We start from the raw sequence: 17314 nt of genomic DNA on the forward strand, positions 1-17314 counted from the left end.
GCTACAAACAAGCTAGGTCATGAGGCAAATGCATAGCCCAAGGTCTGGTAGTAGTCACTAGGGGTGAGTCACAAATTTGGCTTTGAAATTTTTTGATAATTCAATGTAAAGGGGAAGATATGCTGAGTTTCAAGATTCAGATTTTCCACTGGTTACCAACAAGCTAGGTCACGAGGAGAGGTACATATTTTCCTTACACCCTGGGACCACATACAAAGGAAGCACAGTCATGAAGTAGATGGTTCCTCAACCACAGCCCCCCATAAATTCAAAAGTGAATTCCTTATAAAATCCTTTCAGGTAGGTCCGAGTACTTCTGCACTTCTTCAAAAACCAGGAGACTCACATGGTTCGGTAGAATCCTAAGGTAAAAATTTAAAACATCTAGAGGAATGTTTGTGTGTCTTTTCAAGCCAGCCACTATAAATACTTCTTGAAACTTTTGATAAGTGTTGGATTGCAAAGAGTTCAAAATTGTGATTTCTGGCAAGAGTTTGAAGGGTGAATATTTTGAATTTTTAATTAAAAGGAAAAGAAAGTCACTGGCTAAAAGTAAAGTTAAGATCCTTGGAAAATTAGAGTCTAACCAAAATCCACCTCTGCGTGGCAGTGTGATGAGAGACAAACCATGGGCAGGGTAAAAAGTACTCCTGAGAAAGAGTCTCAGGGCCTGCTCTGACACACCAAGAAACAGGCAGTTGAGATCCAAAGTTCTAAGCTAGAGTATAAGGCCATAATGATTTTACTCTGGAAAATTTTCAAGGCAGATGTTAGCAATCACCCACCATGGGCACTGAAAAAAAAATCTCAATAAAATACACATAGCATTTCTAAATTTAAGCAGTGCAGGATCTGGTCAAACACTTCAAGACGAATTAGTTGCGAATCATATTCTCAGATAGTGAAATGATTTGACCAGTAGTAGGGAAGTGTTGGCTATAAGCCACACGAAACACAGAGCACATCTGCCAAGGATAATGAATTTGGTTTGGAGAAGTTGATCTTTCTTTCTGGTAACATTTAGATTGCAGAGTAAAAAAAAAAAAAATCTTTTTTGACACCGCTTCTAGTATATGCCAGAAAAGTCTCTTGGAAGGGAACTGGACGGAGTCAACTTGAGAGGGACTCAGCCCAAGAGGGCTACCTGGAGGGGTGAGGAGACCATCACCAGCAGAGATGGCCACCTGAAACTGGAAGCTAAAAGGAAAGTTGCCAGGCAACTTCTGCTGGAGGAGGTATCACTCAAGTTAAGACTTCCAGTGATGGTCAAGAATCAAAAAGCCCCAGCCAAGAGAAGCCATTAGAATTTGGAATTTCCCACAGCTGGAGGGTACTAATGTCCTTCTGCAAATGTACCAGTTGTAGTGGATGCTGGTGTGTGCTCTCAGATCCTTCTCTCAGGACCACACTCTCACTCCCCAGCCTACAGCTGAGTCCTTCCAAAGGAATTGCTCTTGGCAGAAGATTTTGTCCTCTCCCTGGAAGAAGCCCGAGCCCAGCTTCCTTTAGAAGCAGTGCTGGACCCTGTGATACACCTGAAGACCATCCCAGCTTCACAGCTCTGAGGGACTGGCTGAGACCCCTTGAAGTTCACCTTTTCCCTTTACACATGGACACAAAAACCTCCTAGAGTTTTGAAGTGTCCTTCGACCCCCCTGAAGACGAAATAAAGGTTAAGAACCTCTGTCTCACAAAGGAGAAGGATGACTAAGATCCCTGATACAATGACCTTAGCTAATTCTACCAGTAAGTGGGAATTGTTAGCGGAGTAGAAGTTACAGAAAGTGTAGGAGAAGATGATCGTGCTTTTACACACACACATGCATGAGTATGTGTAATTGTGTGTGTGTGTGTATATATATATATATATATATATATATATAGTATATGTAAATGTATATGTAATTGAGATATATAATTGAGAAGAGTTCATATAACATAAAATTAACCATAAGCCATTTCAAAATGTACAATTCAGTGGCAATTAATGCACTCATAATAGTGTGCAACTATCACCTTTATCTAGTTCAAGGTTTTTTTCTTTTTATGGCTGCACCTGCAGCATTTGGAATTCCCAGGCTAGGGGTGAAAATGGAGCTGCAGCTGCCGGCCTACACCACAGCCACAACCCCACTTATGCTGCAACTTGCAGCAATGCTGGATCCTTAGCCCACTGAGTGAAGCCAGGGATCAAACCCGCATCCTCAGAGACAGTGTCAGGTCCTTAACCTCCTGAACCACAAGGGGAACTCTGAGTTACAAGAAATTTTTTACCCTCCAAGTAAACCCTGTATCCATTAAGCAGTCACTCCCTATTATGTCCTCCTCAACCCCTGGCAACCACTAGACTGCTTTCAGTCTTTATAGATATACCTATTCTGCATATTTCCTATAAATAGAATCATGTGTTATATGACCTTACTGTGTCTACCCTATTTCACATGATGTTTTCACCATGTTTTCAAGGTTCATGTACATTGTATCATGTATCAGTACTTCATTCCTTTCTGTGTCTGAATAATATTCCATTGTATAGATATAGCACATTTGTTTATCCATTCATCAGTCGGTGGACATTTGTATTGTTTACAGCTTTTGTGAATAGTACTATTCTGAATAGTACTACTATGAATATTTGTATAAAAGTGTTTATTTGTTTTAAGTTCTTTGAGGTATATATCTAGGATCAGAATTATTGGATCACTTGGTAACTCCGTTTAACTTGTTGAGAAACTGCTCTTTTCTTCCATGTCTGTACCATTTTACATTCCTACCAGCAATATATGAGGCTTCTAATTTCTCCATTTCTTTGCTTGCTAATGTGTTACTTTCTGTTTTTCACTATGACCAACCTGTGGGTGTGAAGTGATATTTCACTGGGTTTTGATTTGAATATTCCTAATGACTAATGATATTGAACATCTTTTCATGTACTTGTTGGTTACTTGTATATTCAGGGGGGAAATGTCTAATCAAGTTTACTGCCATTTTTAAATTGGGTTGTTTTGTCTTTTTTTGCTAAGTAGTAGACTCAGTATATTCTGGATACTAGACCCTTATCAGATACATGATTTGCAAATATTTTCTCTCATTCTGTCAGTTTTCTTTTCACTGTCCCGATAGTGTCCTTTAATCCACAAAATTTTGACAAAGTCCAACTTTTTTTTGCTTGTGCTTTTGGTGTCATATCTAATAATCACTGCTAAATCCAAGGTCATGAAGATTTACCATTACATTTTCTTATGAGTTGTATAGTTTTAGCTTGTTTTAGCTTACTTTTAGGGTTTTTTTTAATCCGTTTTGAGTTAATTTTTGTGAGGAAAGAGTCCAACACCTTTCTTTTTCATGTGGATATCCAGTTCTCTCAGCACCATTTGTAGAAGAAAATGGAGCATGTCTTTTTGAGGATGTAACAAGATTTTTAGTATGGTTCCCACATTTTCTCAGTTCATGATGCCCTTGATGTCATAGTAATTTTTTCATGATGCTCTTACAACAAAAGTAATACATAATAGTTTCATGTATTATAAGTGGTTAGGGCTAAAAACTCTAGAAGTATATTCTAACTTAGTAGCTGCTTGAAAATGTATTAGACATTGAAAGAAAAAATAATATTTTTATTTCATTTATCAACAACCAACAAATACTAAATATGTGTACCTGTTTGTGACTGCATAACTTTTCAAACTCTGGAATCAGATTGAAGGCTGCCACCTTTTTTTCCTGTTCTATATTGATTTTTTTTTTCATGGTACTTGCATTTTATTACAGTATCTACTGAAAACCCAACCTTGCACAAATATGTCCACCAAGGAACATAATGTGATATAATTGTGAAATTCTAAATCTTTGCTTTCCATTTTTTAAAGTTTTATTGACGTATAGTTGGTTTACAATGTTGTGATAATTTCTGCTGTACAAAAAAGTGATTTAGTTATACATATATATAAATCCATTCATTTTCAGATTCTTTTCTCATATAGATTATCACAGAATATTGGGTAGAGTTTCCTGTGCTATACAACAAGTCCCCATTGGCCAGTCATTCCATATACTACATTGTGCCTATTCCAGTCCCAAACCCCCAGTCCATCCCTCCCCTCTGCCACTCCCCTTTGGTAACCCTAAGTTTGTTTCCAATGTCTGTGCATCTATTTCTGTTTTGCAAATAAGTTCATTTGTATCCTTTTTTTATATTCCACATATAAGTGATAGCATATGATGTTTGTCTTTCATTGTCTGACTGACTTCACTTAGTATAATAATCTCTGGGTCCCTCCATATTGCTACAAATGGCATTATTTTATTCTTTTCTATGGCTGAGTAATATTCCATTGTATATATGTACCACATCTTTATCCATTCTTCTGTTATGGATATTTAGGTTGCTTCCATGTCTTGGCTGTAAATAGGGCTTCAGTGAACATTGGGGAGTGAGTATCTTTTCAAATTATGTTTTTCTCTGGATAGATGCCCAGGAGTGGGATTGCTGGATCATATGGTAGTTCTATTTTTAGTTTTTTGAGGAACCTCCATACTATTTTTCATACTGGTTGTACCAATTGACATTCCCACCAATAGTGTTTTCTCCAAACCTTCTCTAGCATTTATTGATTACAGACTTTTTGATGATGGCCATTCTTGTTGGCGTAAGTTGGTACCTCATAGTATTTCTATGATAATTAGTGATGTTGAGCATCTTTTTATGTGTTTTTATGTGTATGTCTTCTTACTTTTTTTTTTTTTTGAGGGCCCCACCATGGCATGTGGAAGTTCCTGGGCTAGAGGGCAAATCAGAGCTCTAGATGCCAGCCTACACTACAGCAACAGCAACATGGGATCTGAGCCCTGTCTGCGACCTACACCAAAGCTCATGGCAATGCTGTATCCTTAACCCACTGAGTCGGGCCAGGGATTGAACACATGACCTCATGAATACTAGTTGGGTTCGCTAGCACTGAGCCACAGTGGGAACTCCTATCTATATGTCTTCTGAGAGAAATGTTTATTAGATCTTCTGCCCATTAATTTTTTTAAATTTATTTTATTTCTTTTTTTGTTTGTTTTTGTTTTTTTGTCTTTTTAGGGCTGAACCCATGGCATATGGAGGTTCCCAGGCTAGGGGTCCAATCAGACTATAGGTGCCAGCCTACGCCACAGCCACAACAACATGGGATCCAAGCTACATCTGCGACCTACACCACAGTTCACTGCAATGCCAGGTCCTTAACCCACTGAGTGAGGCCAGGAATTGAACCCACATCCTCATGAATCTTAGTTGGGTTCATCAACCACTGAGCCACAATGGAAACTCCTGTTTTTTGTTTTTTTTTTTTTAATGTAATGGTGTATGACATGTTTGTATATTTTGGAGATTAATCCCTTTTCAATTGCTTCATCTGCAAATATTTTCTCTCATTCTGTGGGTTGTCTTTTTATTTTGTTTGTGGTTTCCTTTGCTATGCAAAAGCTTTTACATTAGGTCTCATTTGTTTATTTTCATTTTTATTTTCATTCCTCTAGGAGGTGGTTCTGAAAAGATATTGCTGTGGTTTATGTCAGAGAGTGTTTTGCCTATGTTTTCCTCTAAAAGTTTTATAGCATCCAGCCTTATGTTTAGGTCTTTAATCCATTTTGAGTTTATTTTTATGTATGGTGTTAGAGTGTCCTAATTTTGTTATTTTACATGTAGTTGTCCATTTTTTCCCAACACCACTTATTGAAGAGACTTTCTTTTCTCCACTGTATATTCTTGCCCCCTTTGTCATAGATTAGTTGACCGTAGGTGTATGGGTTTATTTCTGGGCTTTCTATCCTGTTCCATTGATCTATATTTCTGTCTTTGTGCCAGTACCATATGGTTTTGATGACTGTATCTTTGTAGTATAGCCTGAAGTCAGGGAGCCTGATCCCTCCAGCTCCATTTTTCTTTCTCAGGATGGCTTTGGCTATTTGAAGTCTTTTGCATTTCCATACAAATGTAAAAAATTTTTACTCTAGTTCTGTGAAAAATGCCACTAGTAATTTGATAGGGATTGCACTGAATCTCTAGATTGCCTTGGTGGTATAATCATTTTGACAATATTGATTCTTCCAACCAAAGAACACAGTACATCTTTCCGTCTGTGTCATATTTGATTTCTTTCATCAATGTTTTATGGTTTGCATAATACAGAACTTTTGTTTCTTTGGGTAGGTTTATTCCTAGGTATTTTATTCTTTTTGATGTGAAGGTAAATCAGATAGTTTCCCTAATTTCTCTTTTTGATCTTTCATTGTTAGTATTTAGCAATGCAATAGATTTCTGGGTATTAATTTTGTATCCTGCAACTTTACCAAATTCATTGTTGAGCTTTAACAGTTTTCTGGTGCATCTTTAGGATTTTCTATGTTCAGAACTATGTCATCTACAAACAGTGGATTTGGATTCCTTTTATTTCTTTTTCCTCTCTGATTGCCATGGCTAGAACTTCCAAAATGGTGTCAAATAAAAATGGTGATAATGGACTTCTTTGTCTTCTTCCTGATCTTAGAGAACATTCTTTCAGCTTTTCGCCATTGAGAATGATGTTATCTGCAGGTTTGTCATATATTGCCTTCATAATGTTGAGATAGGTTCCCTCTGTGCCCACTTTCTGGAGGGTTTTTATAATAAATGGGTTTGAATTTTGTCAAAAGCCTTTTCTGCATCTATTGAGATGATCATATGGTTTTTATTCTCCAGTTTGTTAATGTAGTATATTACGTGGATTGATTTATGGATATTGAAAAAAATCCTTGAGTCTCTAGGATAAATCCCACTTGATCTTGGTGTATGATCCTTTTACTATATTGTGGATTCAATTTGCTAGTATTTTGTTGAGGATTTTTGCATCTATGTTCATCAGTGATATTGTCCTGTAATTTTATTTTTTTGTGGTATCTGTCTTGTTTTGGTATCAGGATAATTGTGGCCTCATAGAATGAGTTTGGAAGTGTTTCTTCCTCTGCAGTTTTTTGGAATAGGTTCAGAAGGTTAGGTGTTAATATTTCTCTAAATATTTGATAGAATTTGGCTGTGAAGCCATCTGGTCCTGGACTTTTGTTTGTTGGAAGTTTTTAAATCACAGTTTCAAATTTAGTACTTGTGACTGGTCCATTCATCTTTTCTATTTCTTCCTGGTTCAGTCTTGCAAGATTGTACCTTTCTAATAATTTGTCCATTTCTTCTACGTTGTCCATTTTATTGGCATTTGTTGCTTGTTGGAGTCTCATGATGCTTTGTATTTCTGTGATGTCTGTTGTAACTTCTCATTTTTCATTTCTAATTTTATTGATATGAGTCCTTTCCATTTATTTCTTGATGAATCTGGCTAAGGATTTATCATTTTGTTGATTTTTTTTCAAAGAAGTCGCTTTTAGTTTCATTGATCTTTTCTCTTGTTTCTACTTCATTTATTTCTGCTCTGATCTTTATGATCTCTTTCTTTCAGCTAACTTTGGGTTTTGTCTGTTATTCTTTCTCTAGTTGCTTTAGGTTGATTATTTGATATTTTTCTTGTTTCCTGAGGTAGGCTTGTATTGCTATAAACTTCCCTCTTAGAACTGCTGACCCAGATTCTTATGGAGTCTTTACTTTTCCCCAGGACCCAATGCACATGAAACCCTATGTGTCCCCTCCAGGAGTGGAGTCTCTATTTCCTCCAGGAGTGTGGAGCTCTTGCACTCAAGCCCTGCTGGACTTCGGCTCCAAGTTCTCTGGGTGCTCCTCCCAATTTAAGTTGCCCAGGCTGGGAAACTTGACGTGGGGTTCAGAACTTTCCTGTGGGAGAGCCTCTTCTTTATAGTTGTTTTCCAGTCTGTGGGTCGCCCACCCAGCAGTTATGGAACTGTTCATATAGCAAAAGTGCCACCCCCCATCTCAATGTGGCTTATTCTTTGTCTTTGGGTGTAGCATACCTTTTTTGGTAGCTTCCAGTCTGTTTTGTTGATGGCTGTTCAGCAGTTAATTGTAATTTTGGTGTTTTCTTGACAGGAGGTGAGCTCAAGTCCTTCTACTCTGCCATATTAACTCTGAGTCTGAAGTTCTAAATCTTTTTTTTTTTTTTGTCTTTTTGCCATTTTTTGGCTGCTCCTGCGGCATATGGAGTTTCCCAGGCTAGGGGTCGAATCAGAGCTGTAGTCGCCAGCCCACGCCAAAGCCACAGCAATGCGGGATTGAAACCGAGTCTGCAACCTACACCACAGCTCACAGCAATGCTTGATCCTTAACCCACTGAGCAAGGCCAGGGAGCGAACCTGCAACCTTATGGTTCCTAGTCGGATTCGTTAACCACTAAGCCACTATGGGAACTCCTGAAATTCTAAATCTTAAGCTAGTGTTCATACAACACTTGGCAGATGCTGGATGTCCTTTTGTCTTCCTCAGAAGTTGAAAATATTTTACAGCAGGCATGTGAGTTTGATGTAGTGTCCATGGCACCCCAGCCCACAGTTGGGGAACCATGGTCTTAGACTTGTGGAAAACTGATTTTAAAGCACAGGAAAAAAGATACATAGTTCCATCACAAGAAGCTCTGGAAGGGAAGGCCATGTAAGACTATTGAGAACTCTCAAAAATGTAATTTTACATGATTCTGGTGTGGAAGAATAAAGGGAATTTCACAAAGAAATTCTATAAAGTCAAGATTTAAAAACAACATCCAGCAATGATGGAAACAGTGTATGAAGAGGAGATGTAATGTTAAGTACAAACTCAGAATGGTGGCACAGATATGCAGTGGGAAGAGCTGGAAAAGTCGATGTCCCAAGTGAGGCAAGTCTTGCAAAAAGTACTAAAGAGAGTGAAAAGTGAAATTAATGTTTAGTGTAAGGAAATTCATTTTACAGCAAGAACAAATCAGGCAGGGTAGGCCAAATCTACAGCCTGTTGTTATAATGTTTATGGAGATCAGATAGAAACATGAACTTCTGGTGGCTTCTGTTTCCCTCATCAAGGAGAATGATGTTCAGGCTGAAAAGAGGAACTTTATAGCAGCACAGAGGCAGGTACCAGCAGGAGAGGCTGGACAGGCTACAGTAAGAAACAATGCCAACAAATCAGTGGCTTAAACAACAAAGGCTCAATCAATTCTCTCAGCAACTGCCCTCCATGTGTTGTCTCAATGCCGGGTGGCTTTGGTCCTAGGCATTGTGACATCAATGTAAGTGTTTGCACAGGGGATAAGGGGCCCGGGCCTTCTCACCCCCCTCAAATGTTTCCACACAGAAGTAAGAGTCTTCACTTCCTCCCATGTTTCACGGGCCAAAACAAGCCCCAGGGTCCCTCGCTTTGAGGAAGTGGGAAGGGGCAGTCCTCTTGAGCATGTGAAGGGGCTTGGAAATACAGAGAGTGGTGGGAATGCCCACCACAAGCTTCTCTCTACTTCCTTTTTCAACTCTTCTGCCAACCTACATTTCCTGGCACCTAGGACAAGTTTTTAGGTCATGTACAATGAGAAGATACAATAAACAGAGGGTTCTAATTTGACCCTTTGTTTCTGAGTGGATGAAATTCTTCTGGAATCTCTGTGGTTTGATGACTCTTCCACTGGGTCCCTGTCAGCCATCGTGGTCTATGTGGTTAGAATGAAGGATGCCCCGTGGACCATGCAGGGCAAAGGGGGCAGGTCTTGGGTAAGGGTGTGGAGGGATTCTGGAAGCTTAAAAGCAAACCACATGGCCAGCAACAGAGAACAGGTTCTTTTGAACAGATTAGGTTATTTACTATTCCCTCTTCCCTGGGACTTAAGAATGCTGCACCTTAGCTAAACAATTGAAGCTGCATTATTGCTAGGTTGTCCCAGAAGCTGTTTTTTGGGTAACTAGAAAAGCCAACTTTATGGGCAGTCCTGTTAAAGGTATAACAAATAGTAATAATCCCTTAAGATTAACCACTGGGCTAGCTTTTGTGACTATTAACAGTGATGAACATTTGCAGCTTTGCAAATCTCTCTCCAATGCTTCATCCCCTTCTTGATACACTCATGCCTAAAAAGCGCCTTGCAGTCCCCACTGTGCCTGACTTCACACCCAGCAGGGACCTGGACCCTGGATTAGACTTTGGATGAGGCTGTAGATCAAGTAAGGAGGGGACATGGGTCTTCTCTTCAGCAACAACCCTGAAAAGGCCATGGCATAACCTCTAGTGTCCCAGAACCTCTAGTGTCCATGGAGTATTGGGTTATAATGGGGCACTATCAATGCTTCAACTTCTGGCATCACTTTTGAAACATGGCACTCCTGTTCTGTCAGCAGTGGGAGTAACACTCAGGGTAAAAATTCCAACTGAACTGGAATGTTCTTGCCTTAAATGGAGATTCTCCCAGTGTTAAGAAACAAACAACCAGTAAAAGGCAGTCTTTTCTCTAAGCTGTCTTTTATGTACACCCCACCAACTTGCAGATTGCACAGAATCAAAGATTGGCTTTAGTTCTGAGAAGATTCCAAACTGAATTATAATTCCAAAACAAGGCTGAAAATAAGGCCCCTTTGCTGACTCAGCTGGAGAATGTCCACTCAGTGGCCTGTGTTTCCTTGTCAGTTCCCTAGTAGAAGTCTCATATTGTCAGCACAGTGGAGGTCTTGGTGCACAGGTTTCTTAGAAGTGACACAAGAAAACGGCCTGAGATTATTTTTACAAGCATTGTCTTCAGAAAGTAGAACAGATAATCCTCCCTGTTGCCTATGTACAACTTACTTAGAGGAGACACATTTATGGAGAAGAGATGCCTTTAGAAAAATGGGCCCCTTCTTCCAAATGAATGATGTGGGCTTAACTTCTAACAGCCAAAAGCCATAAACAGAAAGCGTTGGGAGAGAACTCTGGAATAAATGGTTGAATTGAAATGAATTGTATCAGAAGATGTATGAAACAGGGATGGAAAGAATGAATAACATGTTGCAAAAAGAAAAAAAAAGTGTTTGGGACTGCAGGGTTCTGCCAAGCTCTTAAGCAGGCCCACCGCCTCATTTGATGGATTTTTGTATTAAATTCATGAAGATTTCAGACAGAGCTCTAGAGGGCAGCAGAGCCATGGCTTCCTTGATAAAGGTATTCACACTAAAAAATGGAGGGTACCAACATTTCGTGCATATGGTACCAATTTTCGTTTTTTACTGGCATGTCTAGGTTAAAACAGAGTCTAGATTACTATAGAAATACAGAATTTTAGGCCTTAGAAGCCTTGCAGTCTAGTCAAGTTAGTTCGGTTCTCTTATTTTACATAAGAGGAACTTGGCCCTGAGGGGTTAAGTGATTTTCCCCAGGTCATCTAGTAAGGTGGTGGCAGTTAAGACTGTTCCCTCATCCCCCCACATTCACAGACAGACAAGCTCTCTCTCACATTTAGTCAAGGTTCTAAAAAGGTTTTTTCCGTTCTGAAATTATTCAGTCATTTAGAGGCTTGAGTTCAAATACATATTCATGTCCTTTGGGAGAAAAAAGGACTAATATGCCTTCCTGAGTCTGAAGCTGGTGCTTTTTAAGTGCTATAATTAAACCTGGGCAGAGAAATGTCTTGAGTCAGATGGTTTTAAATTTCCACAGCTCATACTTGCAGGCTTTGGACTCTAGGTGGCAACATAGGACTTTGTTTTGCTTTCCAGAGTGGCAGCATCTGGACAAATCTTTTGGGAAGAAACCTGATTATTGCGGTTCTTCTTGACCTTCCTGGACTAATGGCATTTTCTCTCAGCTAAGCTGAGGCTCGGGGCGTGGATGCTCACTTCTTCCATGCTTTAACTATTTTCACTGTAATCCTCTGACAATGACTTATTTCACAGGTCATTCTCTATTATGTCATCTATTTGGCAGGGTCATATCTGGAGATAAGAGCATTTTTATTGATTTTTAAACTTCATAACATTCATGTGGCTACTGCCTCTCCTCTTTGCGAGCAGCCCCTGCCCCCTCCCTATTCTCTTCAGCCCAGTCACACCTCCCCTTTCCCCCCACCCACTATTTTAAGCCAGTGGAATCTGCTTTAAATGGGTGTAAGAGACTCTTCCAAAAGAACAAAAGGGTTCAGAGGCTGGTCTGGGAAGTTGGGAATGGTCAGGATGGCACTTCATGCCTTTCTCTTCTGATCCTTAACGTCTCTAGAGCAGGATTCTCAAGAAACAGTCTAAAGACCACTTGGGAAAATGCACAATTCCTGGGCCACACTTGGGACCTGCTGGTCACCGTCTCTGGGGATGGATCCTGGAACCTGTTTGTTCGTTCCTAAGTAGATTGTGCTGTGAATCATACCTGCAAAGAAGCTGCAGGGTTTTTTAGGTTTTGTGGGGGTTATTTGAGCAGCTGGTGGCGCCATTTCCATTCTCCTTTGTTGCTTCTGCTTTATGGGCCTGGTGCCTGCTTTTCACTGCTGAACTTGGAGTCTTAAAGGTTAAGAGTAAAGATAGCCACCCATTTCCCAGTGCCTGCTCTTCAGTTCCTCTCCCCTAACAGTAACCTGACTCCGCAACATCTAAGAACATGTAAGTGGAAAGGTGATGTGGAAGAGAAAGAATGTGACATTGGGAGTGACAGAGAAGCAGGATGGACTCTTGGATCGACTGTTGAACGATTTACCCTACAAAGGGCTTCCATTTCAACAATTAACCACAGTTACATCATTCGGAGATAGCCAACTGTTAACATTTAAGGAATATTTGTTCCAGTATTTTTTCTCATTTTCTTCCCCCCATTTAAAATATTTTAGATTTCATAAGTAAATATATTCTTATTACAGATGTTCAAATGATGCAGATGAGGTTGAAGTCCCCTTTAACCTTCCCAATACAAAATCATGGCCAAGTACAGTAGTGCACTATGTCGTTTAGAAACATGCTTTCATGATATGATGTCAGATTTTAGGAATCTTTCCATGTTGGTATATTTAGTACCACTTCCTCCTTTTGAACTGCTGCAGGGCACAGTCTTTTCTCTGGGACTAGAGATTCTCAAAAAACGCTACACACAATTTTGTATACTGCTCTTTCCCTATCACATGTGTGGGTGAGTATTTTTCTGTCTCGTTATATGTTCTTCAGAAACCATGGTTTTAATCATTTTGTAGTACTCCTGCATAAAAAAATAACAAAATTAATAATCCTCCAATTGTTGGATATTTAGGTTATTTCTAAGTTTTGATAATTGTTCCTTGTTAATCATCAAGTCAGTGGCTCCTTATACTTATCATACCCACTGCTCCCTTTCTGAGGGATTTTTTTTTTTTTTTGTCATAACCAAATAATTGTAGCTCTTAAAAAGTGGTTGATGGGATCAGGTTCATTTTGTAGTCTCTCAACTCACCTTAGGCACAAACTGCTTTATGAGGGAGGATAGGTGTCAAATTTTAACTTCATAAATTCCTGTTGAAACCCCACTCTCCTCAGCCAAATAACTGAGGCAAAATGAAGGTACATTTCCAGAACTGTTTACTTTGAGCAGGTGAGCATTGTCACAATTAGAAGGAAAGTTTGCAATCAGTTTCTTTAATGGAAAAGGTGCTCTTATAGAATTTAATCCCTGCATGGCTCAGAGGAAGGCTCTCTGAAATTGATTAGATTAAAGGGGCTCCTTAAAATTGGAAATACTTGGGCACTCATCTCCTCTGTGGGTGATTGACAGAGGTCTCCAAACCATCATCCTTCACGGGAGGTATGTGGTAGAGAATCAACGTGATTTCAGAGCTTCTGGATTAGCATCAATTAAATCCATAAATAGAAATGAACTGCCATTATCATTCCTAAAATGAAACCCCAACACCTTCACCTGACCCTCTCTTGTGTTATGCAGGAGTTACAGACAGGCTTGCTGTGCTTGCAGGGCACAGCTAAATGCCGACTCCGGGAATAATAGTCATGGGAAGGGATGCGCTGGTTTGTAAGTGAAACATGAACTTGAGCATCTGTTTCACCCTTCTAAAAAATACAAGAGGAGCAGAAGGCATAGCCTCCACCCTTAAGGACATACTAGCCAACTATAACTGCATTACGTTCCAAGCACTAAGCTAGAAGTCTTTACAGGCAAAATAAAACGCAACAGTGACTAATGGCAGTTGCAGATTCAAATAATATTAGAAGAAAGTAAATATCGTTACTATCTGCTACATAAACAAGACATGCGGATATTCCAAGTATTCAGTGTGTCTCTGAGAATTCCAATGCTCTTTGACTTAGAAGAACTTAGATAATTGCAGGCACAGTTTAGGCTGTAGGATTTCCATGATTTAACATCTGCTGTCTTCAGAAATGTGATTAGAGGGATGTTCCCCTAGGCTGGGAGGAAGCTGATCTCTCTCTTTTCTGTTTTTTGTCTCTTCCCCTCTACCCCTTGAAAGAATCACCTCCTTCAAGGAGAAAGAAAAACAGGACTTTGGACACTCTGGATTTATACAGCGCCATCACTTGGCATCTGTGATTCTCCTAACACCCTCCATGGTGCTGGGAACAGGGCTTGCCGGCTCCATTTTTACTGAGAGAAAGTGAGGCAGGAACTGGTGAATGGCCGGCTGGCCACCCAGCAAGAAGCAGCAAAGCCAGGATTAGGACACAGGCCTTTGAATTCCACAGTACTCCTCCTTTCTCTTTACCCCTCTTTTACATTTTGGGCCAAATGCTTTGCTTTCTTTCTGGTTAAAAGCATTTCTTTCACTAGTTTTTACTCACAAGTCAAAAACCTACCCTTTGGCCATCTCCTGGGTGGAACTTTGTTTTCAGGCATTCACTTCCAACTCCACTCGGTGATAAGACACTGGGTCTCCTGGGGAATTTGTGCTGGGAGCCTGAGGGTGAAAGGTCATCCCCTTCTCCAGGCCCTGTTCTTCCTTTGGTGAGTTGTCAGGCAGCCTCTCAACCATTGATCAATCAACCCCGACGGCAGACTGCCTGCCATGCAGCCCTTGCGGGCGCTGTGTGTGAAACAGGAATCTTTCTCTTCAAACCGTCGAGCCTTTCCTGGCTCCTCCATGCCTTCCCCACCACTCTTCCTCTATCACGTTTTCCTCCTTTTTACTCCCTGGTCCTCACAGCCACACTGACTCTAATCTCAGGAGTTAGTCACCAACTTTCTACTTGCACAGGGAGGTTTCCAAGGATTCGCACTCAGCACCTCCTGTAGTGCAATCAAGTAACTGTGGATTTTTGTGCTTATGAGATAAACAGTGGATCAATTGATGGATAAAGGTCATAGGCTTTTTAGAGCCAGGAGGGAACTCGAAGGTCATCTGATTCAACTAATTCATTTTCACAAATGATGAAACTTAAGAAGAGGCTAAATGACTGTCCTGGGTTATATAATTACTGAAACAAATGCTATTAACCAGATCTTCTAAAATGCAAATTGCTCTTTCCCCCATGAAACCATCCAGCTCTGGAGTTCCTTGGTGGCTCAGTAGATTAATGATCCAGTGTTGTCACTGCTGTGGCTCGGGGGTCACTGCTGTGGTGCAGGTTCAATCCCTGGCCCAGAAACTTCTGCATGCCATGGGTGCAGCCAAAGAGAAAAAAAGAAAAGAAACCATACAGTTGCTACTTATTATAAATCCTTTTTAATGATACTTGTTTAATTCCATTCATTTTTTTAAATTTTAGAGATATGGCATATTTTTCATTTAATTAAGAAATTACCTCTCAACTTTATTCATTTATAATAACATGTTTTGTCTCACATAGTGTTTTAAAAAACCTAATTCTCCCCCTAAATATTAAAGCAATACATGCCCAATGTGTAAAACTTGGGAAGTAAAGGAACCTATAAAGGAAAAAATATTACCCAGTTTCACCCATTAGAGATAATCATTGCTAACATTTTTCATGTATTTCCTTTTAGTTTTCGCATACTTCTTATGTTGTTGAAATCAGGCTGTGTATAGAGTTCTGTATCCTAACAAACTTTTTTGTTTGTTTGCTTGTTTAACATATCATAAACCTTTACTGTGTCATTACAAAATCTTTGTACATATGCTATAAGTAGCTTCATAGAGCCCATATCTTTGATGGTAGCACAGTGCTCTTAACCATTTTCTAACCATGGGCATCTGCATTTCAACCCAACTTTCCATTTTTAAGGCAATGTTGCAGTAATACCCACGCATACTTATTTCTATATACTTTTGTGTGTCCTTGGAAAAAATTTCTAGAAGTGGGTGAAAACCCATTTATATTTTTCAGGCCCTCGATGCATTTTACCCAGTTGCTTTTCAGGTAGGTGACACCAACTGACACACCTACCAACAGGTTTCATAGTACTGTATTTTTCCAGAACTGTATTTTATTTTTTTTATCATCAATGCAGGGTATTTTTCCAGAACTGTATTTTATTTTTTTTATCATCAATGCAGTCTTGACTAGTCCACGGTCCACGGTATTTTTCCAGAACTGTATTTTATTTTTTTTATCATCAATGCAGTCTTGACTAGTCCACGGTCTAAAGTAGCTGCTGCCAAACACAATTTCCAACTTAAAATTGTAAATGGGACTCTCAGCCCCTCCGTATAACTGTGTTTTTTTAGCCCGTTGGTGATCCGTGTGGCCTGGCCACATCCCTACCCACTTTCTGAGTGTGTACATTTCACTGAAAATCTGCTGAGTGACAGGCAGTGTGCCACATGTTAGAGAGCAGACAGGTGTTCTCAGTGCAGGGTGTTCTCAGTGCAGAGGAGGAGACAGTCACGGAAGCCAGCAGGGAGGACAGAGTGATGGGTGCTGCCGTAATAGGAGTCAGCACAGGCTGAGTGCAGCCCAGCCCAAGAGCACGGAAGTCAGCCTCTGGAGGCAACAGGCAGCTTTGAAGATATGGCACTTAAACTGTATCTTCAAGGGTGAAGCGCTTGCTAGATCACAGTCTACACAGTGGAAATGTCCTGAAGTGAACAGCACACAGTGGAGTCACCTTGGGAGACCTGTGACCTTGGGACAGTTACTTAACTTCTCCATAGCTCATATTCCTCATCTATAAAAATACTACTCATTAAACTACTTTGCAGGGCTGTGAATAACAACTGAGATACCAAAGGTCAAGTGCTTAGAACACAGCTTGGTGCATCGACAGAGCTCCAAAGATGTCAGATACCGTCATCGCCACCACCATCGTTACAGCAGAAGCACTGAGTCCAGATGAAGTGGCAGGGGGTGGGGGATTGACAGAAGGGTCAGTGCACAAAGGCCGTTTATAACATCCTAAAAAGGACCTACTTCACCCTGACATCCATAATTCCCTTGGAGATGTTTGGGGTTTTGGACTTAACTGCCTAATGGAGACTCTCCTCAGCTTCCTTCTAGACATGATTCCCAGCTGAGAACAAGCCCC

Source organism: Phacochoerus africanus, chromosome 9, assembly GCF_016906955.1.
Source record: "Phacochoerus africanus isolate WHEZ1 chromosome 9, ROS_Pafr_v1, whole genome shotgun sequence".
In the NCBI taxonomy this organism is placed as follows: Eukaryota; Metazoa; Chordata; class Mammalia; order Artiodactyla; family Suidae; genus Phacochoerus; species Phacochoerus africanus.